This window comes from Schistocerca gregaria, chromosome 3, assembly GCF_023897955.1.
Source record: "Schistocerca gregaria isolate iqSchGreg1 chromosome 3, iqSchGreg1.2, whole genome shotgun sequence".
Classification (NCBI taxonomy): domain Eukaryota; kingdom Metazoa; phylum Arthropoda; class Insecta; order Orthoptera; family Acrididae; genus Schistocerca; species Schistocerca gregaria.
This window is the reverse complement of record NC_064922.1, coordinates 234,863,527-234,889,788: the sequence shown is the minus strand read 5'-3', so window position 1 is coordinate 234,889,788 and position 26,262 is coordinate 234,863,527. Positions and strand designations below refer to the sequence as shown.

General features: G+C 42.8%; 1 protein-coding gene and 1 non-coding gene across 2 annotated transcripts in view; one reads left to right on the top strand and one right to left on the bottom strand.

The window, feature by feature from the left end:
• Nucleotides 1–26,262, top strand: part of LOC126354685 (uncharacterized) — a 1,729,166-nt gene that overhangs the window by 759,875 nt on the left and 943,029 nt on the right. The window lies entirely within an intron of this gene.
• Nucleotides 11,657–11,730, bottom strand: Trnai-uau (transfer RNA isoleucine (anticodon UAU)). The gene has a single exon. It is a non-coding gene; the product is annotated as a tRNA-Ile (tRNA).

The following is a 26,262-nucleotide window of genomic DNA, read 5'->3' as shown; positions in this document are numbered from 1 at the left end:
GTAAACATCCCCTAGTGCGGGAGTGGCAGCACACACGCAGCCGCCACGAGAAGACCCTAAACGCCGCTTCACGCACATCAGTGACGCAGCAGGGCACGACTGGTCCGCAATAGCACCGACTCTGGTACTCGGTCTAAATTTTTCACCAAGTGCAGTGCAATTGTTTCGCTCATAAATGACGTCTCGTCAGCAATGCGTCCTGTCCGGGAATATAAAATCACAATGGCGGCATGTATAGTGTCAGGCGTTCCCCAAGGCTCAGTGTTAGGTCCTACACTCTCTGTGTGTCAATAATGTGTCATCGGTTCTGACCTATTGAAAATACCATGTCTGCTCATCACCTTCAGTTATTTCTAAGTGCGAAACCAAGCAATCTTAAGATAGCTATTGAAAATTTCGACACTGACCTCTATGCACTATCAAAATGGGCACAGGACATCGGACTAAAACTAAACCCATCTAAAACCCAAGCGGTACTTGTTGGTCACTAAGCTCACTAGCCCAAAACATCGGGAATCCGTACCATCTCTTATCCTAAATGGAACAAATATTAACTTCTCTCCCTCAGCAAAGAGTTTGGGAGTAATAATAGATGGAAATCTAAATTGGACAGAGCACGTAACTGAAATGTGTATAAAAGCATAAGCATCCCTTCATGTCCTACAAAAATATAAACTCTTCCCTTTCGAACTGAAAAAGAAATTAGTACAAACGCTTATACTGCCAATCATTGACTACAGCGATAATATCCTACAAGACCACTCTCGGAAAAATTCGCGACGTCTGGAACTGGTCATGAATGCCTGCGTCATACATCTGTGACGTTCGACTTTTTGATCACATTTCTCCAGCATATGCAAAATTGTCCTGGCTGCGTGCAGGCAAACGCAGAGACTTCCATACACTCTGCATCATCTACTGCCTTATAAATTTACACTGTCCCTCATATCTCTCCTCGTCCTTAACGCTCATGGCGGAACAACATGACAGAAACACACGTTCCCATCATAGTAAAATCCTCTCTGTTCCACTGCATCGCTCAGTCACCTTCTCAAAGTCCTTTACAGTAGCGGGAACCCAACTCTGGAATAACCTCCCTCGTTATGTTAGGTAAAAACATTTTCGGCTTAAAAAAACAGTTAATGACGTATCTACTTAAGCAAAAGTAATGCCTTCCTCTGTACATGAATGCGCTTCACATCATTACTTCCCTCTTTCCCCCTCCTTAAATCTCCCTTCCCCAAAACTCGCTATACTAGTAAACATCTACTTTACACACCAAGATATTAATGTACATCTGCACAAATCTTCGTTACTATTGCCAATTTTTCTCATGTTTATCATAATTATTTGATTTTTTTACTGTTATTATTATTGCTTGTATCATAATTTGTGTGTATAGCACCTGTTGTAAAAATACTGCCAGCATTTACTTTATTAGGTATTAGTCATTACTCTTTATTCATATTGTCACTAGAGTAATCTAATTTTCTTATTTAAACTATTGTCATGATGTAACTCTGATGTGTGAAATGCTGCATGTGTGGAACACTGGTCCGAAGTAAGAGAGGGCATGATGGCCCTAATCTAATGAGGTGAAATAAGTAAACACACTGTTACTTCCGGGCGTGTGGTAGAGAACTGGAGCGGCCTAGATGGCGAAAGTTCTCGGGCTACGATCTCATGCTGCTAGTTGAGATTTTCGACAAAGAATAAGAAAAACAAGTGAAAAAATCCGTCAAGTTTGAGTAGGAATCGCTCACTGAGGGTGCAGGCCCAACTAAAACTTGATCCAATTTTTTCACTTATTTTTATTATACTTTATGGTCTTGAGTCCAGATACTGGTCGGGCTGAGCTCTCCATGATAGTCTATCCTCTGCAAACTTCTTCATCTCCGATTAACTACTGCAACGTACATGCTTTTCTGAATCTGCTTAGTGTATTCATCCCTTGGTCTCCGTCTACGATTTTTATCCTCCACGCTTCCCTCCAGTACTAAATTGGTGATCCCTTGACGTCTCAGAACGTGTCCTACCAACCGATCCCTACTTCTAGTCCAATTGTGCCATAAATTCATCTTCTCCCCGATTCTATTCAGTACCTACTCATGAGTTACGTGGTCTACCCATCTAACCTTCAGCATACTTCTGTAGCACCACAATTCGAAATCTTCCATTCACTTCTTGTCTATACTATTCATCGTTCATTTTTCACTTTCGTACGTAGCTACAATCTACACAAATACTTTCAGAAAGGATTTCCTGATACTTAAATCTGTACTCTATGTTAACAAATTTCTCTTCTTCAGAATCACTTTCCCTTAAATAACCACTCTACATTTTATATCCTCTCTACTTTGACTATCATCAGTTTTGTGCTCCGCAAACAGCACAACTCATCTACTATTTTATGTGCATCATTTCCTAATCTAATTCCCTCAGCATCACCTGATTTAATTCGATTACATTCTATTAACGTTATTTTACTCTTATTGATATTCACTTCATATCCTCCTTTCAAGACACTGTCCATTCCGTTCAACTGCTCTTCAAGTCATCTTCTCCATAGATTTTAGTTCCTACTCCAAATTTTTCTTTTGTTTCCTTTTCTGATTGTTCAATATACTGATTGGATAACATCGGAGATAGGCTACAGCCCTGTCTCATATGCTGCTCAAACACCCTTTCATGTCCCTCGACTTTTATAACTGCCATCTGGTTTCTGTAAATAGCCTTTCGATCTCTGTATTTTACCCCTGCCACCTTCAGAATTTGTTCACCCAAAATACGTCTTTGCTGATGCGTTAAATGAAAATTGTTTCAACTAATGGTTTTTAACATCATTTGATAGTTCTTTCTGAGAGCATACGTTTTATGTATCCCCACAGATGTAGGAGATACGGGGTGGAGGTTAAGCTTTTCAAATGGAACTATGCACATCTCATTCAAGAATACACTCAGTCTCTTCAAGAGCTATTCAAAAATTTAACACAATGTACCATTTGATGTACGAAACTAGCAGCTACGACAATGATAAATAATACATAACTTTTCTCATTTAACCATCTTTTCACTACATTTCATTAACTAAATCATTCAATCTGTTCAAGGCGCTTTTGAACATTTTACAGAAAGCCAGTAAACACTGAATGCATTAGTACTGCACTGTGCAGCAATTGGATCTTCTTATTGCAGATTACAGTATTACACAACTTATAACAATGCAGAAGTAACATCCCCCTTTGTTGTAACTTTTACTGTGATGCTAACAATACATGAAAAACTGAACTTTTACATCACATCCTCAAAATGTTGACCAGTGGCATTCGCACATAGGGTCACTTTGTGGATTAGGGCGCCCTACATCGTGCTACTACTCCTTTTGTGATGGCTGTACAAGCATCAAAATGGATTGTTGCATGTCCTCTCGCGTTGTTGGAACATTTTTGATAGCTTCCTTGACTGCTTACCCAAAGAAAATATCCATAGGTGTAAGGTCCGGACATCAAGCCAACTAACTGGCCCATCTTCCAGGGTATTTACAGTCAAGAATTCGTCGTACATGTAAGGAGTTACGTGCAGGGCATCCATCATGTTGATACCACAGACCATCCTGTGATTCAAAGGTACGGCTTCCAAGAGAACGGGAAGAATATGTCTTAAAAATCGTACATATTGTCTACCATCTGTATCTTCAAAACATTAACGTTCCATGGAAGTTGATGCTCTGCCTGTCGGAGCCATCGTGGACTGCTGATGGACCAATAATACACATTTCTCATATTGACAATTCCTTTTTTGGAAAATGACGTCTCGTCGGTGGAAAAGAACATCCGAGAAGAAATTAGGATTAGTGAGAAGTTGTTGCCGTGTCCACTGGTAAAATTGAACCTTGTCGAAGCCATTTCCATGAATTTCTTGGTGTAAATGAACAGGGTAAAGATGGAATTTACGACTTTGCAGAATGCGATGTGAACATGTTTTCGAGACACGAACTTCGTATTGAATTTGTCGTTTGCTGACCTGAGAATTCACGCCTACGGCAGCAAATACAGCGACCTCAGCAGCTTCGTCTGTTCGTGTTCTACGACGATTTAGAGTTCTTGCATTTAGACTCCGTTTCACGTAGACGAGAAATCAGGCGTCCAAACATCCAGCGAGAAGGCGATGGCTTGCCTGGGAATTGTCTGCTGTACAATACTTGTGCCTTAACAGAATTTCGCCCGCCCACAGCAAATTACAGCATAGATATGTACAGTAGAGTACAAGATATACATAATAAGATAATCATAAAGTTCTCTACCAGTACTGAACATACAAATGCAAGTTACTGAATTGTTTCTTGTCAACGTACTTTTTATAGATCAGCAGCATATTTACCTTTTCGTCATGCTTGTACATCATACACTTTTACTCACAAAAAATTGTATCCACGCTGTGTACTACCGCCATGCCATTATCAAATTACTTTGATGCACAGCTATACTGGTACGCAGTTTACTCTACGCTAAGGCAACAATAAATGAAGTGCACGGGGGAGAGAGGAGGACCTGTGTTTACATGAGTCGGTAACCATAAACAAACCCCTCACCTCTACCACAGCACTACGTTAAATACGCAATTGTACGATGAACACAGTAAACAGCTTGGTTTCTTCATAACCTGTGTACTCCTTTGTACATCTACGTTTTATTCACAAAAATGGTACAGTGTGATACATTTTTGAATAGCACTTGGAGAGGGTAAGTGTATTTTTTAATAAAATGTTCATGATTCCATGTAAAACTTTTAACCTCTACCTCGCGTCTCCTACGTCTTTGGAGGTATGTAAAACGTATACCCTCAGCAAGAACTACCCAATGATGTTGAAAAACATTAGTTGAAACAATATGTCATTCAATGCATCAAAAAAATGGGAAATCCTCAAATTGAGAATCTCAATGGTTTTGCCTTTTATCGATGTAGATACTATATACATTTCGTATCCATACTACAAACAATTTACAATAAATTCACACATTACAGAACAATTTGTCCTCTATAAAATTTACAATATTACAAAGCTAATATATAAAATAAAATACATGGACCATTATATACAGTACAATAAAATATTATACTGACACAAAGCACTTTCACTAATTCCTCACTTGTGCAGATTTTTGTTACATCTGCCCATTCCTGAACGCAGCCTGTTCAGAGTTTTCCATCTCTCCCACTCAAGTTCCGCACCTGGTGACAGCACTTCCTCAGAATCGTGAGCAGATTCTCGTTGTTACTGCCACAGTCTTTTTCTAGAAGTTTTTGGTGAATCTGTGAGTGTTTCGGTTGAGTGGAGAAAACTACTTCTTCAAGTAAGGAGTTTGGTATTATTTGGTACCCATGTAGAGGATGATGCTGATCTTGAACCTTTTTTCTTCATTTAAGTCTGCTCTGTATTGAAAGTCGGACATTTGGCGGAGCCATTCCTGATGGGCAGTATAGGTATTCTACTCTTGTTGGCTTAAGACAATCAGTAATATGTCTACACGTCTGGTTCAGGACAGTGTCCAATTTGTTTGTGTTGAAACGTCCCCTTAGAAAAATTAATGAATTACTGTGCTGATAAATTTCTTACATTATTTGATTTTCAAACAGCTGAGCAGAACTGAACGTACTCAGACATTTCGCTCCTTACCTATTCTGATCAACACTAAACTGACACACAATATTTTTTTAGCGCAACGCAATCTGACTTTCAATAATCCCTAGAAAAGAATGGCCCTGACTAACATTAACCTATACCTTTCACAAATCACTTACCTCACAAAAATCATCGTTACTCGAAATACTGCAATACAGCGAGCGCCACTACTGCCAGCTAAATAAAAGATTCAAACTACTGAAGGCACTAACTACTGATAGGCATAGTTAGCAAATGAAAGATTGATAGAGAACAAACAATGTATTTACCTTAAGTGTTCAAAAGTCATAAAATATACAGCAGTTTATGACATCCATTCTTACAAATGTACTGTTTCTGATGGACACACGTCCAGATCATCCGCTCTCAAAACTTCGCCATTTCTCTCCCCACATCCATCACTGCTGGCGGCTCACCTCCAACTGCGCAACGCTACGCGCTGTAACAGCCAACTACCCAGCACTACAATAGCAAACAATGCAAACCAGACTGCACACAGCACAGCCACTGATTTTCATACAGAGCGCTACGTGGCGGCAGCGTTACCAATATAAGAACCTAAACAGCCTACTTACTGTGTGGCATGACCGTTCCCAAGCAAGACTTGCAAACTCAGCAGCAGCAGCCTAACAGAGGGCCATTGCGGTGGTGCGAAAACTTTTGGACCAGCTCCCCATTTTGATGTTGTTAGCTTGCGAAGTAAGTTATTCCGTGATTGGACTTTTGCCCTGCTCTTCTCAATGTGCCGCTTGAATGACAGTGTCTTATCAAGAGTAACTCCCAAGTACACTGGGAAAGGGCAGTGTGTTAATCTTGTGTCATTCCACCAAACATTCAGCTCTCGCTTCGCCTCTCTGTTGTTAAGATGGAATAGTCAAGTCTGGGTCTTATTTGGATTGGGTAGATACTGGCAACGTATCAGTACCAGGAATTTCAAGATAGAATCAAAATCTCTAAAGCTGTTCCTCGGACTAGCCTGTACACACAAAAAGTAGATATACACTTCTGGAAATTGAAATAAGAACACCGTGAATTCATTGTCCCAGGAAGGGGAAACTTTATTGGCACATTCCCGGGGTCAGATACATCACATGATCACACTGACAGAACCACAGGCACGTAGACACAGGCAACAGAGCATGCACAATGTCGGCACTAGTACAGTGTATATCCACCTTTCGCAGCAATGCAGGCTGCTATTTTCCCATGGAGACGATCGTAGAGATGCTGGATGTAGTCCTGTGGAACGGCTTGCCATGCCATTTTCACCTGGCGCCTCAGTTGAACCAGCGTTCGTGCTGGACGTGCAGACCGCGTGAGACGACGCTTCATCCAGTCCCAAACAATGGGGGACAGATCCGGAGATCTTGCTAGCCAGGGTAGTTGACTTACACCTTCTAGAGCACGTTGGGTGGCACGGGATACATGCGGACGTGCATTATCCTGTTGGAACAGCAAGTTCCCTTGCCGGTCTAGGAATGGTAGAACAATGGGTTCGATGACGGTTTGGATGTACCGTGCACTATTCAGTGCCCCCTCGACGATCACCAGAGGTGTACGGCCAGTGTAGGAGATCGCTCCCCACACCATGATGCCGGGTGTTGGCCCTGTTTGCCGCGGTCGTATGCAGTCCTGATTGTGGCGCTCACCTGCACGGCGCCAAACACACATACGACCATCTGTGGCACCAAGGCAGAAGCGACTCTCATCGCTGAAGACGACACGTCTCCATTCGTCCCTCCATTCACGCCTGTCGCGACACCACTGGAGGCGGGCTGCACGATGTTGGGGCGTGAGCGGCAGACGGCCTAACGGTGCGCGGTACCGTAGCCCAGCTTCATGGAGACGGTTGCGAATGGTCCTCGCCGATACCCCAGGAGCAACAGTGTCCCTAAGTTGCTGGGAAGTGGCGGTGCGGTCCCCTACGGCACTGCGTAGGATCCTACGGTCTTGGCGTGCATCCGTGCGTCGCTGCGGTCCGGTCCCAGGTCGACGGGCACGTGCACCTTCCGCCGACCACTGGCGACAACATCGATGTACTGTGGAGACCTCACGCCCCACGTGTTGAGCAATTCGGCGGTACGTCCACCCGGCCTCCCGCATGCCCACTATACGCCCTCGCTCAAAGTCCGTCAAATGCACATACAGTTCACGTCCACGCTTTCCCGGCATGCTATCAGTGTTAAACACTGCGATGGAGCTCCGTATGCCACGGCAAACTGGCTGACACTGACGGCGGCGGTGCACAAATGCTGCGCAGCTAGCGCCATTCGACGGCCAACACCGCGGTTCCTGGTGTGTCCGCTGTGCCGTGCGTGTGATCATTTCTTGTACAGCCCTCTCGCAGTGTCCGGAGCAAGTATGGTGGGTCTGACACACCGGTGTCAATGTGTTCCTTTTTCCATTTCCAGGAGTGTATGTATACATACGAGATTTAACCAAATATGTGGATATAGAAGATTTAAGAAAATATTTTTTATTTGCTTACTAAAACACAAGTACAGCTTACATTTTAAGTTTGAATATAGTAATGTTCGTCTGTTATACTATTCACAGATGTCACAGATGATGAATGCAATGTATGTTCTAAAGCCAAAATGAAATTTTTGTGTTCTGTAATTACAAATTAACAATTTTCAGATATTTTTAACTCTATGTTTACTGACAAACTTCTCCTTGACAAACTTCACAATTCAACGGGAAGTGCCCTGTAGGTTTGATGATATATGACAAAAAGGTGGGAATTTGAGGAGATGGGACCTGGATAAACTGAAAGAATCAGAGGCTGTACAGAGTTTCAGGGAGCATAAGGGAACAATTGTTAGGAATGGGGGAAATAAATACAGTAGAAGAAGAATAGGTAGCTTTGAGGGATGAGGTAGTGAAGGCAGCAGAGGATCAAGTAGGTAAAAAGACGAGGGATAGTAGAAATACTTGGGTAACAGAATAAATACTGAATTTAATTGATGAAAGGAGAAAATATAAAAATGCAATAAATGAAGCAGGCAAAAAGGAATACAAACGTTTCAAAAATAAGATCAGCAGGAAGTGCAAAATGGCTAAGCAGGGATGGCTAGAGGACAAATGTAAGGATGTAGAGGCTTATCTCACTAGTGGTAAGATAGATACTGCCTACAGGAAAATTAAAGAGACCTTTGGAGATAAGAGAACCACTTGTATGAACATCAAGAGCTCAGATGGAAACCCAGTTCTAAGCAAAGAAGGGAAAGCAGAAAGGTGGAAGGAGTATATAGAGGGTCTATACTAGGGCGATGTACTTGAGGACAATATTATGGAAATGGAAGAGGATGTAGATGAAGATGAAATGGGAGATGAGATACTGCGTGAAGAGTTTGACAGAGCACTGAAAGACCTGAGTCGAAACAAGGCCCCCGGAGTAGACAACATTCCATTAGAACTACTGACGGCCTTGGGAGAGCCAGTCCTGACAAAACTCTACCATCTGGCGAGCAAGATGTATGAAACAGGCAAAATACCCTCAGACTTCAAGAAGAATATAATAATTCCAATCCCAAAGAAAGCAGGTGTTGACAGATGTGAAAATTACCGAACAATTAGTTTAATAAGCCATAGCTGCAAAATACTAACACGAATTCTTTACAGACGAATGGAAAAACTGGTAGATGCAGACCTCGGAGAAGATCAGTTTGGATTCCGTAGCAATACTGGAACACGTGAGGCAATACTTACCTTACGACTTATCTTAGAAGAAAGATTAAGGGAAGGCAAACCTACGTTTCTAGCATTTGTAGAGTTAGAAAAAAGCTTTTGACAATGTTGACTGGAACACTCTCTTTCAAATTCTAAAGATGGCAGGCGTAAAATACAGGGAGCGAAAGGCTATTTACAATTTGTACAGAAACCAGATGGCAGTTATAAGAGTCGAGAGGCATGAAAGGGAAGCAGTGGTTGGGAAGGGAGTAAGACAGGGTTTGTAGCCTCTCCCCGATGTTATTCAGTCTGTATATTGAGCAAGCAATAAAGGAAACAAAAGAAAATTTCGGAGTAGGTATTAAAATCCATGGAGAAGAAATAAAAACTTTGAGGTTCTCCGATGACATTGTCATTCTGTCAGAGACAGCAAGGGACTTGGAAGAGCAGTTGAATGGAATGGACAGTGTCTTGAGAGGAGTATATAAGATGAACATCAACAAAAGCAAAACAAGGATAATGGAATGTAGTCGAATTAAGTCGGGTGATGCTGAGGGAATTAGATTAGGAAATGAGACACTTAAAGTAGTAAAGGAGTTTTGCTATTTGGGGAGCAAAATAACTGATGATGGTCGAAGTAGAAAGGATATAGAACGTAGACTGGCAATGGCGAGGAAAGCGTTTCTGAAGAAGAGAAATTTTTTAACATCGAGTATAGATTTGTCAGGAAGTCATTTCTGAAAGTATTTGTATGGAGTGTAGCCATGTATGGAAGTGAAACATGGACTATAGATAGTTTGGACAAAAAGAGAATAGAAGCTTTCGAAATGTGGTGCTACAGAATAATGCTGAAGATTAGATGGGTAGACCACATAACTAATGAGGAAGTATTGAATAGGATTGGGGAGAAGAGAAGTTTGTGGCACAACTTGACAAGAAGAAGGGATCGGTTGGTAGGATATGTTCTGAGGCATCAAGGGATCACCAATTTAGTATTGGAGGGTAGCGTGGAAGGTAAAAATCGTAGAGGGAGACCAAGAGATGAATACACTAAGCAGATTCAGAAGGATGTAGGTTGCAGTAGGTAATGGGAGATGAAGCAACTTGCACAGGATATAGTAGCATGGAGAGCTGCATCAAACCAGTCTCAGGACTGAAGACCACAACAACAACAACAACATGACAAATATCCGTATATTTGATTGTATCGACTTAAAAGCGTATATTTTTTTAAACCAAGGGACCATAGATGTTAGCTAGACCAAATATGTATTTGATATGTCAACCTGTTCACGAGAAAAGGTATCTTAACAGACGAAATATTATTTTCTTGTGATACAATTACAGATTAACTATTTCCGAATTTTTCTCTTACTTATAGTGTAAATTGTGCGTCGTAGCAAGTTTCATGGTTTTTAGCTAAACGGGCAGTACCCTACTGGTTTTGATGAGTCAGTTATCGAGTATCACAAACAGTGGCATAAATGGGCTTATATTTTCATTGTATTGGCTCAGAAGCTTTAAATTTTTGCACTGCCAAGAGACCACAGATCTTAATAAGTGACATAAATTTGATCTTGATTTTTAAAAAATGGCTCTGAGCACTATGGGACTTTACATCTGAGGTCATCAGTTCCCTAGAACTTAGAACTACTTAAACCTAACTAACCTAAGGACATCACATACATCCATGCCCCAGGCAGGATTCGAAGCTGCGACCGTAGCGGTCGCGCGGTTCCAGATTGATGAGCCTAGAACCGATCGGCCACAGCGGCCGGCTTGAACTTGGTAAGTCTATCCATTCGTGATAATACTGATGGAGGATGGTGCAGTTTGTTGGTAATCAAATATATGAAATCAACGTTCATCATTATTGGTTACTGACACATTACTACCAAAGCCAAATGTGAAATCTTCGTCTGTTATATTCGTACTGACTACCTTTTTTCACATATTTGGCAACTGGTTATACGCTAAATACGATTCATTTCGCTATTGCATGGGGCAGTTCACAAGGTCCTACGAGAAATTTACGAGGTAATAAGAGGTAATGAAATGTGGCATTTTGCCCATCGTTATACGTGCTTTGAAGGGAAATACGTTTCTATTTTGGCTCTTTCAACCACCGGGTCTCTATTCTTTAATTATATAAACTTTATATGTGATAGTAGTAACTGCTCTCGAAAGAACAGATACCACTGATGACCGTGCAGCTTCTGTAGAATAAATGATAATTAACTGGAACCCTCAGCTGCCGATAGGTGTTGTTGATGTACCTCTACGGGGACAGCTGAAAATGTGTGCCTCGGCCGGGACTCGAACCCGGGATCTCCTGCTTATATGGCAGACGCTCTATGCATCTGAGCCACCGAGGACACAGATGAATAGGGTGACTGCAGGGACTTATCCCTAGCACGCTGCCCGTGAGACCCACATTCCCAATTGTCCACAATCTACATACGTAATGTAGATTTGTTGCCTCTTGTAGACGCTCAGTGTAACAATACTGCTACTGATGTCGGGGCTTATGGAAAGAAAATGTTACATCTATGGCCAACATTCTCAAACAATAATCTCTCACCTAGCTGTTTTATTCATTGATGTAAAATTATAAATATACACATATGTGCTTAACAGTTGCTTTGACTTCTGCTCGTATTTGATTACAGAGTGTATTGGCTCTGAGCACTATGGGACTTAACTGCTGAGGTCATCAGTCCCCTAGAACTAATAACTACTTAAACCTTACTAACCTAAGGACATCACACACATCCATGCCCGACGCAGGATTCGAACCTGCGACCGTAGCGGTCGTGCGGCTCCAGACTGTAGCGCCTAGAACCGCTCGGCCACTTCGGCCGGCTACAGAATGTATTCTTCACCTTTGTGTTCACGTATTTCGGACTGGAAAGACCACATAACATAGGATAGTTGCGGACTAATTCAATAATTTTTCGCCATTCATGTTTTTTATGATAAACAACAACCTGACGGTGCCACGGCCGTTAAGTGAGAATTTATCGGCCTCCAGAAATACGGCGATGACGGTACGTCTTCGGCGGGAACAAAGTTTGCAGTGTCGCGGTCACGCTAGGAGCGAGTGTGAACTCTGCCCTTTAAATTTCTAGAATAATGCCGTCAAACACGTCGGCGGTGTAACGTGCCTGTCACGGCACTGACGTGTGTGAAGCGGCCTTCAAGCCGCCCTCCCACGGGACGAGGCAGCTAACGTTGACGCGGACGTGGACGCGACATCCGACCATACGAGACACATTGTCGTCGGCTCACTGGACGAGCTCTCAGCGCTCTCCAGCTCTCGTTTCCGACTTTATTTAGCTCGCAAACCATTTAGGTTAGTTACAAAAATGGACGCGCGTAAAGTAGCTGCGTTAACTGTGTTAGTGATTGTCGAAGAAGAGCGGAGAAACTCGTGATGAAGATTCTGGACATGTCGGTAGCTTGAATAGCGAATTGCTGGTAGATATCTACATAACGCTGTGCAACGATTTGAGGTACATATTAGTAGAAGTTTTTCCTTAACCCAATTGAATTTCACCCCATTTTCGGTTTTAGGTTGAATAAGGTTAAGGTATGGCGTCTAATGCCAGTTAGAGCATGCGTAGTACACATATTCCCGATGTTACATTGACTACCAATAGCACATCATTACATAGATTTCAAGATCGAGATTCGTTTCGTACTTTCATTCGAATGAGAGAGAAGATTTTTTCGAAGCTGCACATCATCACTGAAAAACATATTTACTAGCAAAACACAAACATGAGCCATGAGACGCCTTGCTAAACCTGCAATACAGAACAAGTAGTAGGAATTGTGGAAGGGGGCCAGAATGAGCGGCTGTCAGTTACACTCCAAACATAACAATTTATTTAGTTGTCCAAACATTACAGAGCAACTAGTTCTAAGCTTGACTATCGACAGAAAACGTCTTTAATTTTGAATCGGCTGAATTAAATACAGCTGTCTCTATATATCTGCATTTATTTTTGTGTCTGCACTTGACCTCAGCGCGAACTTTACTGTACATTCTGCATTCAGCAGAATTATTACTCAAAGCTACACGAAATAGCCATCAGCAGAAGCAGACTGAATTCCTTGCATGACTTTACAGCTCGTAAGATAAGTTACTGCTGGAGAGAACTTCAAGATTGTGTGCTGTTTCCAAATTGTGTTTGAACTTGAGAGATATACGTATTTCATACTCGTGTGGGCAGCCGTTACGCTTTTAGTGGGAGATTAACTTCGTCGTCACACGTGGTATGTGTATGAGATCACGTATACACTAATGAACCATGTTAGGAAACTACTAGATGTAATACTGATCTTAGATTCATTGAAATATTCATTCATGCCCGCGTTTCTTTCCGTTGCGCAATGAAACCATATCCTATACTTGAATATGTTTACTAAATCATGGCCAGATAACGGTAACAATATTTCTTGGGTCAATATTTTGTACAAAAGGGGCACATTTTCAGGACATTTTATTGTTGCTGTAAAACATTTTATTTCAAAAACACACCTATTTAGTTATTGTCAGGGTCAGTATACTTCCCTCTTTTACCCCTAAAAGGTGGCCGGGATAGCGAAGCGGTTCTAGGCGCTTCAGTCTGGAACCGCGTGACCGCTACGGTCGTATCCTGCCTCGGGCATGGGTGTGAATGTTGCCCATAGCTTAGTTAGGTTTAAGTAGTTCTAAGTTCTATGGGACTGATGACCACAGCTGTTAAGTCCCATAGTGCTCAGAGCCATTTGATTTTTTACCCCTGGAACGCTCTGTTTGAATTTCCATTGATGGCAACAGTTCTGGAAGTCTTCGTCTGTGAGATCCTACATGGCGCATGTCACTTACATTTCACTGCTTTAATGGACTGATATCTTGTTCCTTTTACTGCAGATTTCACATGGGGAATGGATAAGTCACACGGTGCCAGATCAGGGGAATAAACTTGATAGACTAACACTGGGATGCTGTACTTCGTTAGAAATTCATATTAGACAATGCAGTGTGAGCACGTGTGTTGTTTCGATACACAACTGTTCTTCCGCATTTAGCGTCATTTTTTTCTTATTTCGTCTGGGAGTAAAGCAAGAACAAGGTAGTATTGTTGATTAAAGGTTTGACCTGCAGGTACCAAGTGAAGATTCACAATTCCATGAATATTAAAAAACGGTCATCATAGCTCTCAATATTGATTGGCTCATTCAAGCTCTTTTCGTTCCCGGTGAAGTTGGCCCTTTCAACGCATGAACTGGCACTTAATGTCTTGATCACAAGTGTAAAACAAAGATTCATCACGTGCTACCGCTTAGTATCATTTTCAATGGTATTTAAAGTGTCAACACAAACATTTTCACGAACTTTTTTCCTTCAGTCATGAGCATTCTCGGCTTACGCATCTTTTTGTCAATTCCTTCAGCTGCAGCAATCGATAGTATACTCAACCGATGGTCAGATCGAATCATGTTACCTACTTTCTCGATATTTTCATCCGGTTTTGACGCTTAAGTGTATCCCGGGGGTGAGTCATCTTCAACGTCTTTTCGACTATGTTGGAAACGCTTGAACCACAAAAAAACTTGCCTTTGTGATAAACAGTTTCCGCCATACTCTTCTGTCGGTGAAGTATAGTTTCAGTAGCGGTTGACAAAATTCATTGCTCTATTATTACGCTTATTATTTTTCCGACATAATAAAATTACAGCTTCTACAGAAACGAATGCTACCGCCACACTGATTTGTCTGCAGGCATCAGAGATGTACATTCGACTAAGAAGGTATCAAAATTCACAGGTAGGGATCCTTTATATTTGGCGCGTACGTACTTACTTACTCCCGTTATTTTATAGCGAGACCTCATATTCTGCTGTACTCGCTTCAGTTCAGAAAACGAGCAGGACGCTTGCACTATACTGAAGGAAGCAGGAAGGTTATGCTTTAACGTCCGTCGATGAAAATATCATTGGAGACGGACCTCCGGCCTTGTCCTTCACAAAGGAACTCCTCTAAATGTGAACACATGGACCGGGATTAGGCCTGGCCTGCTTCCGAATGCAAGTCCAGGTGTCTTATCACGGTGCTACATAGTTCGATATACAGGATGTAACAAAAGGATACTGGCACACTTCGAGGGGTTGCAGAGGGAGTCTTGATGATGCGGATAGGAAGCCGTGTCAGGAAACATTGTCAAACGATACTGCGGAGCGTTTAAATTACACGGGGTAACGCCTGCCAGTGGGCCACACCTTCGATACAAAACTCGTGTTTGAACGCTGACCGAGCGCAGGCGGAAATCCAAACAATTACCTTGGCGGAATTTAGCACGTTAGATGAGGTCGAACTCGTCCAGGTCTGCTTGAACTGCACCCCTCCTCTTTTTTCCGGCCTTATTCCCTGTGTTCACGGGGTCAGTGTGATAATCTGTGTTTGATAGCAAGTGATTAATACCCTTTACTAATAATACATAAAGAATGAATTTGTTTCAGTCATCTAAATACATTGGAAATCATTGGTTTGGTGACGTCACGATCGTGCTCCATTGGCGTGATATCCGAAGCACATTTACGTTCTCATAAGTCGAACCTGTGACGACATTCCTTTTTCGAAGTTCCGCTGCTACTGATGTTATAATGCAAATAATTTATTACAATGAATTTCACATTATCCCGATTTGGCATCACTAAACTTCTCCGCTCTCCAGTGACGACTTCCGTGACCAAAATTACGTGTCTAGGTAATGGGATTGTCTTCGACTGTAGGAGTTTTTGATCTCATTCCACTCAAAAATGCTACTTATCTGTATCATTAATGTGCTCCTGCTGTCGTCAGTCTGATGTGTCCCACCTCTCGAACAATCAGAATTCAAAATTTCATTTTATTCATTCATTCTTTATTTTGTGGGATGCATTACAATACACTCCGGGTAGTTTGCACTCCCTTTTAAGCAAAAGCTAGTTTTCCACTCATCTCCATGTTTACGGCGTAATACCTGTTGCACCATATGTCATATACTGACATAACTTTGCAGGTACTATCAGTGGTGCATGTACATACTGGGTCTTATGAATAAAAAGAACATTCTCCACAGAAGCTTCTCAGAAAAAGAAAATACTCTAATAAAGTTTTCAATTTCGTATGAATAAAAAATTCCAAGCATATTCTTTTACGAGGAAGTTCTCTCTACCTCGCCTCCTTCTTGAGAACGCTCTCATCGAGTGATGTCTGCCACTTCCGGCAAAGAACAGACGCGTAGTCTTATATTTCATTCAACTCGCTCAAACAGGCAAACTATTCAGTGTACAAAGATGGAACTGGTATCAATGGGATCTGAAGGAGCTGCACGATTTTATTTGTACGTGCGGCAACAAATTATTAAGACAGTTACGGATAGTTTACGAAAAACCATTTTCTGAAGATGTTACCGAATTTTCGACATGCGGGGAAACTTTTTGCTATTGAAGTTAGGTCAACACATTATGCGAACTAAATCATAAGAATGTATCACATTTTCATCTGCTCCAAACAGGAACTCTGTCAGAGTTTCTAACACAAGGTAATTTTGGTTAAATATGACGCTTCGTGGTACGCTTGCGTAAGTACGTAACCAATCGTCCGTGCGGTTTCTTTACGAAAAACAGATCACTGGGTTTGTAATAAACCAGTTATTAGGTTTTCTGATCCACCTACTTATTTCTACAGTGACAAAGTATAAGATTTCTGCTTTGAGATAAAATGATGAAGAATATCTGAAAATGCCAGTGACACAACCTGGGTCTGCTAAATAGCACAAAAATGTTTTCATTTTCGCTTCGTTAGACTGGTTGTCCCGTCTTTTTTCATGATCTTCGGGAAGGTAAATCGCCACTCAGTTTTTTTATTGTTTAATCTGTGTACACTTCTACAGTTCCTCTCTTCAGAATTTCTTTTTGCCTTCCGAGTAACATAAATTCTGTCACTGAAAAAAAAGACAACTCGATGAAAGTTAAACTCAGCTCGAAGTATGTTGTAGAGCTCACTTCAGAAAACAGACCATGTTCTCCGCTTCTCTGGTTTTATTCATACTAAATCAAAGAATGTATTTCGCGTTCAGCAAGTTCCCCCGTCATTTTACTCAAGTTCAGAACATTCTCAAATGAAGTAAATCCTCCGACTTGCTTTATTCGTAAGAACCTGAAAATGTTCTCCGAAATTCCGAGAATAATGCTGGTAACTCCCTATGGGACCAAACTGCAGAGGTCATCGGTCCCTAGGCTTACACGCTACTTAATCTTACTTAAACTAACTTACGCTAAGGTTACACACTCATGCCCGAGGGAGAACTCAAACCTCCGACAGGGGGAGCCGCGCAAATCGTGGCAAGGCGCCTGAAACCGCGCGGCTACCCCGTGCGACCCGAGAATAATGTACATTCTCCGTTTCATTTACACGTCCATTGTATGCAACATGTGTTGCGAACAGAGTTACTGTCGAACATGTAAAAAATTAAAACGTCATGGCTTATACGACAGTTTTTCTGCATGAACAGCGAAAATGTAAGCTGTACTCCTTTTTTCCTTTTATCATTTTGTATGGGATGTCAACGATAAAGAGTTTTGTTAAGGGTTGATATTATATGTAAAGTTTGTTGTTAGTCGCTATGTGCTTACATTCTCAAAACCATGATGAATACTCGTATAGCTTGGGTAATTTGCGCCCCGTCAGTTTCACTGCGTCAAGATAAATGCACAGTTTGTATCTGTAATACTTGTCTGATGTGTAAAACATTTAACATAAGATTACATCCCATAACTAGAAGATTAAGTCAGTATTTTAAATTCTGTTAATAATAATAATGTAAAATATCGATCGTTGTTCTTCCTTTCTGAAGACGAAGTAAGTCGTCCGCACAAACCTGGATATAGCAATAAGACCAGAATGCCTTTGTGTCTGTTCAAAGGCGCACGTTAGCACGCGACTCTATCCGCCTGGACCTATGATTGGTCAGTTTACCACACTTCCAAAGTAAATCGTAGAAGGCAAACTTTCGCTTTACCAACCAGAGGTTTTGGTACGTTTAAGAATCGAGAATCCAGGAGCAGATTATCTTTGCAACAAATCAGCTACGAGGAACTCGTGTAAGAAAGAATGCTTTGAACGTTGTAACGAACGACTTTCACTACAATCGCTGCAACATTGTAACGATACGCAGGAACGACTGCAAAGATCGACGTTTGATGCAGGGGTTGACAGATGACACTCAGAATAGATAAAAGTAGTTTATTGCACGTGATTAGACAGAAATGATTACTGTATGATTACACGATTGCAGAACAGTCACTGGATCAGTCACATCCATAAAATATCTAGGAGTATGTGTATGTCACGATTATAGTAGCAGATGACAGACAAAAGAGGTCACTTACGATTACTTAGATAGCGCTCGTTATTTTGGGTCCTGTACCATATGGTATTGACAGAGGAAGTAGAGAAAGTCCAAAGAAAAGCACAGTACTTCGTTGCAGGTTCAGTTACAAAAATAGCGAAAAACTAACGGAGATTTTCATCCAGTTTCTGCGGCAGACGCTAAAAGAGAGGTATTGGGCATCACTGTGGGGTTTACAGTTGAAATTCAGAGAGTGTGCATATCGACGAGAGTAAACTAACACATTCCTTCCTCCTACCCAATTGCCGCGAAAACACCATGATGAAAAAATTAGAGAGATTCCAGGTCTCACAAAAGCTTACCAAGTCGTCGTTTCCGCGGACCATTGGCGACTGTTAACAGGAAAGCGGAGGATTCCTGTGGCATACAAACTATCCTCCGCCACACACCGTAAGATGGCCTGTGAAATGTATGTTCAGATAAAGATGCAGAAACTGAGTTAAATGTCTTGCCGTGACGTACGTTAAGAGACTGAGAACAGAGCCAGTTAGTAGACATACAAGTAAACGGCCCATAAAAATATCATTGTGCCGACATTACGACCCGACAGTTTCTCTCGGTGGGATTGCGGTCACACGGACTGCAGCCAAATGTACTACTGCATTACCAGCCATTATTTACCGGCTATATTTGCAGCAATAGATTCCAGGCAAGAAGTGTTCACACGGGGCGACACTGTTGTCACAAAATGGATGAACGTGAGCTAATGGAAGTGAATGCGAATTTACTCCTTTTATAGCATACCAGTGACAAATTTAGAAAGAACAAGACAAATCGGGCATTGTGGATGCCTTCTTTTTTAAATAAACGAAATGTTTCAGAAAATTAAATACGTGAACTGATGCTGGATACATAACTCTTTCAAATGTTTGTCACAGTGTCGAATGGCTCTGAGCACTATGCGACTTAACATCTGTGGTCATCAGTCGCCTAGAACTTAGAACTAATTAAACCTAACTCACCTAAGGACATCACACACATCCATGCCCGAGGCAGGATTCGAACCTGCGACCGTAGCAGTCGCGCGGTTCCGGACTGAGCGCCTAGAACCGCGAGACCACCGCGGCTGGCTCACAGTGTCGAAACGCGATTTCGAATACCTAGTTCAAGCGATTTTCCAAGAATTGCTAAATCGAATACAAATATGAGAGAGTGTACACCAGTCACAGTAGGAGTGGCGATCGCGTTTCTATTTTTAGTTGCTGATGGTTCTTACAGAAGTTTAAGGTACCTGTGTAACGTTTACTATTCCTCAATAAATCCCATGGTACCAAAGTATTTAGTGCTTTGGCAGAGTAATAAAAGATTTCATTTAGGGAAGTTCCAAGCAAGAACATATTTCTTATTTTATTTTTGTACACTAGCACGCACCACTGTTTACACTATCGATTTCTGCTTCAGTTATCTCTCAACATAGCGTGAAACTCATGACATCAAATGCAAACCATATGGAAGAAGAGCCACCTGCGATTCCACTCTTCCTATGCAACATTTTTGTTTCGCATGTTCGAAGAATTTAGAAATTTTTATATGCTTCATCAGTCCTGATTTCGAGCTCATCCGCAACAGCTTAGCAACTTTTTTTTTTTTTTTTCAGACTGAGAACGTTGTATATGCTAGAACAATTTCAACGTCACATGTGTCTGGTCGTACATGAATCGCGTTTATGAAGTTAACAGTGCTCTCGTTTGTCCACTTCTCCATTGCTGTACACACAATGTGGCTTTGGGTACGTGCGCAAACATTCGAACAAAAGCGAAACGATGTCGTTTTTGGCCTGATGCGAGACTGCAGAGCCTTCGGTAAGAGAAATCGGAAACAGAAGTGAGAGCGAGAGGGCAGCATTTACAGACAAGGACGGAGATAGGTATTGCCCTGCAATACGAAATATTCTCTAGGCTGGGTGGCAACACCTGTAGCCCCTCGCGAATTCATCGACAGCTACCTGAAACAGTTTGTAACATCAACAAAACTGCCCAGCGATATCGAAAAATTTCTGTCTATTGCAGCCACGTTCAGCAATACTGACGGCAGCGCCATTACCGCGAAATATTGCCACAAAATTTGGTCCGTCTAAACGCACTTCAACTGGCACACAGCTAAAGTTGATGTGGAACTCTAAGACTTGTGACGTGACTTCCCGCCATTTCACCTCAAGGTGCCTTTTCGTTACGCGAAACACAAAATAAGTTCTGTGATATTTCGGCAAAGTGCCACGTAAATTGGAATCTTTAGGAAGGAAGACCGCTGCCTGCGTCACAAACAGTAAGTAAGTTGAAACTTCCTGACAGACTGAAACTGTGTACCGTATCGAGACTCCAACTCAGGACCTATGCCTTTCGCGGACAAGTGCTCTTCCATCTGAGCTACCCAAGCACGACACACGCCCCGTCCTCAGAGCTTCACTTCCGTTAGTACCTCGTCTCCTACTTTCCAAACTTCACAGAAGCTCTCCTGCGAACCTTGCAGAACTGGCACTCAGATGGTAGAACGCTTGCCCCGGAAAGGCAAAACTCCCGAGTTCGAGTCTCGCTCCGGCACACAGTTTTATTCTGCCAGGAAGTTTTATATCAGCGCACACTCCGCTGCAGAGTGAAAATCTCATTCTGGAAACATACCCCAGGCTGTGGCTAAGCCTTGTCTCCGCAGTATCCTTTCTTCCAGGAGTGCTAGTTCTGCAAGATGCGAGAGCTTCTGTGAAGTTTGGAAAGTAGGAGACGAGGTACTGGCGGAAGTGAAGCTGTGAGAACGGGGCTTGAGTCCTGCTTGGGTAGTTCAGATGGTAGAGCACTTGCCCGGGAAATGGAAAGGTCCCGTGTTCGATCTCAAATGCCACACTGCATTTGTCGTGAAACTTCCTGGCAGATTAAACTTCAATTAGAGCATCTGCCCGCGAAAGACAAAGGTCCCGAGTTCGAGTCTCGGTCCGGCGCACAGTTTTAATATCCCAGGAAGTTTCATATCAGCACACACTCCGCTGCAAAGTGAAAATTTCATTCTATATTTGTCGTGTCCACTAGAAGCCCGTAGCCGATGGGTTTTAGGTTACAACCTATGAGTATATGCTGTTTATAAGTACCAGTACGTTGAATGACTCGAGAATGAATCGTTGTTGGTACGATTTGTTGTAATAAAATAACGGGAAGCGTCATATTGGTGGTTAAAGAAATTTCGTATTTAGCTATTTTCGCGTTATAGCTCGCGCATTACGAGAGAAAGCCGTTTTAAGGCAACGACCCATTGAAGATTGATGTAAATGTGTCGTTCTTGTTAGTATTTGTTATAATTACATGCCAGTAATATTTCGGCGATTAAAGCCTTTAGAGACTACAAAATAGAGTACAAGGTTGTCAGACTGATAGTGTATAGCATAGTTGGTCGAGGCACCACGATATGTAAGTGTTGGTTACTTGGTAGAGGGTTCGCATCCTGCAGTACACTATTATTACCCCTACGTGTTTTTCTAAAGGGTTGAGGAACCATACCATGAAATCAACAGAAATAATTTTTGTAATACACTACTGGCCATTAAAATTCCTACACCACGACGATGACGTGCTACAGACGCGAAATTTAACCGACAGGAAGAAGATGCTGTCATATGCTGTTTTCAGAGCATTCACACAAGTTTGGCCTGGTGGCGACACCTACAACGTGCTGATATGAGAAAAGTTTCCAACCGATTTATCATACACAAACAGCAGTTCACCGGCGTTGCTTGGTGAAACGGTGTTGTGATGCCTCGTGTAAGGAGGAGAAATGCGTACCATCACGTTTCTGACTTTGATAAAGATCGGATTGTAGCCTATCGCGATTGCGGTTTATCATATCGCGACATTGCTGCTCCCGTTGGTCTAGATCCAATGATCGTTAGCAGAATATGGAATCGGTGGGTTCGTGAGGGTAATACGGAACGCCGTGCTGGATCCCAACGGCCTCGTATCAGTAGCCGTCGAGATGACAGGTATCTTATCTGCATGGCTGCAACGGATCGTGCAGCCACGTCTAGATCCCTGAGTCAAAAGATGGGGACGTTTGCAAGACAACAACCATCTGCACGAACAGGTCAACAACGTATGTGGCAGGCAGCATGGACTATCACCTCGGAGACCACGGCTGCGGTTACCCTTGGCGCTGCATCACAGACAGGAGCGCCTGCAATGGTGTACTCAACGACTCCTCATTCGATCCCTGCGAAAGCCTACATTTCAGCAGGATAATGCACGACCGCATGTTGCAGGTCCTGTAGGGGCCTTTCTGGATACAGAAAATGTTCGACTGCTGCCCTGCCCAGCACATTCTCCAGATCTCTCACCAATTGAAAGCGTCTGGTCAATAGTGGCCGAGCAACTGGCTCGTCACAACACGGCACTCACTACTCTTGATGAATTGTGGTATCGTGTTGAAACTGCATGGGCAGCTGTACCTGTACACGCCATCGAAGCTCTGGCGTATCAAGGCCGTTATTACGGCCAGAGGTGGTTGTTCTGGGTAGTGATTTTTCAGGTTCTATGCACCCAAACTGCGTAAAAATGTAATCACATGTCAGTTCTAGTATAATATATTTGTCCAATGAATACCCATACATCACCTGCAATTCTACTTGATGTAGCAAATTTAATGCCCAGTAGTGTATTTGATGTCATCAAGATATAATAAGTGGGCTCTGTGTCGGGGGGGGGGGGGGGGGGGGGGGGGGGAGGAGTTTGTTTGATCTGGTGATTACGGATGCCCATGTTTTTATTTATGTATACTATAGACGGAGCTCTAGCATATGGTCAAGAAAGGAAACACGCGTTTTAATACAGCTAACGTAAGAATTTTACACGCGTCCATTTTCGTAAACAGACTGTGCTGGTTTACGAGACAAATAAAGCCGACAACGGCTGCTGGAGAGCGCTGAGAGCGCAAACTCGCGTTAACCAGGTGGCGCGGTGTGCCGGCGGCTTTAACGTTGGCCTCGCCTCGCGCTGCTGGGTCACCGGGCTGCTGCCGGCGCCGAGTCCGAGGCGCTCACGCCGTTGCCATGGCAGCGCCTGCCAGCAGCTGCCCGCCCAATCGATCACCCAATCTGGCTGCGCCGGCGGGTAAGAGGCCGCGCCCGGTAATGAGCACGTTATTGCCGGTAAGCAGCAGCCGGCCGCAGCTGCCCCGGGACCTGCGACTAGCCCGCCCAGCCGGAAGGTGCTGTAAACGGCTAGACAGCCGCCGCAGCTGCCTCACTGGCAGCGCTATCTGAAACCGCAGGGCCGGCGAACGGCTGTCAGTCCCAGCAGTAATCCCGGGCCGTCAGTGTCAGGCGGCCGACGTCGAAAGCCAGACCGCTGGGGGCAGCAGTGCAGTGACAGGCGGCGTCTAAATTGTGATGGGGAGCCACGATGAGGAACAACTCTGTCACTTCCTCAGACAGCTCAACTGTCTCCATGCCACCATCAAAATTATCATGGAGGTAGAAAATGTTACAAAGACTGGTGAGAACCTTCACCATACCGTATATCGAAAACGTCACACAAACAGAGCGAGAACTGCTCAAGCTGTCAGGTCATCACACGAATCAGTAAACATCTAACATTCTGAGTGGTTTCTGTTTGTTCTAAGTCGTGTCTCCCTACCACTTTCGGGCAACGACGCTCTGAGCATGTTTTCGTAAGGAATGGACTAGTTTTAATCTGGGACCTGTTGCTGGTAAGGAGACGCCAGACCACAAATGACATGTAGATTTCAGAAGACTAGCGATGATATAATCAAATACTTCATGATTTCAGCGTCAGCTCCACTGCACTCCCTGTAAAAGAATCTCAATACTATCTAAATTTAGTGGAAGGGGTTCAAGGCTTTCCTATTTTTAGTTAGCTGGTAAAATAATGTCGGAAAAGCAGTTACGTTTACCTTTGGAATTTTTATTCTACTCACAAACATTATTTATAAATTGTACTGTTGATAAAAGGAAATATTATAATACAGGATGATAAAAACCAACTGCGTTCAACAAAAAAGAGAAACGAATATTCCCTGAATGGGTTCAAAAGTGGCTCTGAGCACTATGGGACTTAACGTCTGAGGCCATCAGTCCCCTAGAACTAGTTAAACCTAACTAACCTAAGGACATGACACACATCCATGCCCGACGCAGGATTCGAACCTGTGACCACAGCGGTCTCCCTGAATGGGTTTCAAAGTTCTATAATGGACCGAAGGATGACGTATGCCATATCACATCTATAGTCTAGGTTTAAATTAAGTTTCATAAAAGAGAAAACTATCAAAATGGTCTACAGTGACCCTCAATTATCTTTAATCACTTATTTAACTTGTCGTAAATTACAGTGGCTGATGTGGCCTCTCAATAATTATATAACAGAAAAATCATCGCGTTTCAGCTTTTAACTTCAAGTAGCAAATGTGAATACCGTGAAGTTTAATTGACGATCGACACTAGTATTACGTAAAAAGGGGGTGTAACAGATGAGACTTCTGCAGTTCTGGGTGAAGCCTTATGCGCTCTTATTTGGTGGTTAGGCAGCGTCATGGGCGGCGCAGAACCACAAACCTCGCTGTCTTGGTAGCAACTCTCTCGTTCTCCTTACTTCTGTTTACCGAAGTTGGTTTAAGAAAAAGATATCTGGTTGTGATTTCAACTGACCGATCAGCGTCTCAATGTTTACAGTAAGCTCTGGCTACAAAAATTCTGTTTATCCAATGAGAAACGTTATACTTTTCGTGGTGGGGCAATGATTTAATGTTTGCTACGTAACAGAGACGCGTATAGTCACAGGCTAAAACTTGCAGCTGGTGTGGCCCTTTTAGTGTTATCGTAAGATCTTTACTGTTCTTCTGGAGGGCTCTATCTTTTAACATGGGCTGGGGGCTGCTCTTGGCGGTCGGCCGGCGATGTGGCTGTTCCTTATCGTAGGGCTTTCTAGCCTATCACGGCTCTGCTCTCGGTTTCTGTTCTCGTTTCTCCCCTTGGAACTACGTCTGTTTCACAGTGGGAAGGTATTTCATGCCTTTAGGTGTTCTTGTGTTAGTCTGTGGTATTCCATTTGCTCACTCGTTGATCGTATTACTTTGGTTAATTTAATGTCACGATTTATTCGGAGCTATATGACATATTGCCGGATTTGCTATCATGTCAAGGTTTTCATGGAAGGTGTTGGATTTGCCTGACACCTTACAAACTGGAATGATTAAAATGCTCGCCACTCTCCCAAGACGAATGTGTAGCCCGCACACCTCGGATCCGAGATGCGACTCACGAAATGCGTTCTGAGGAACTACAGTTGCATACAGAAGTGGCATGAAACACGTAGCGAAGTGATACGAATGAAAGAAAGTCACGTATGGCCTATCCGCCATACGTCCCAGTGTAACACAAAATGAGTTCTGCGATATTTCTGCAACGTGCTACATAAAGTGGAACCAGTAGGTTCCACTAGAATCGGCCTTCTGCTGCTTAGACACAAC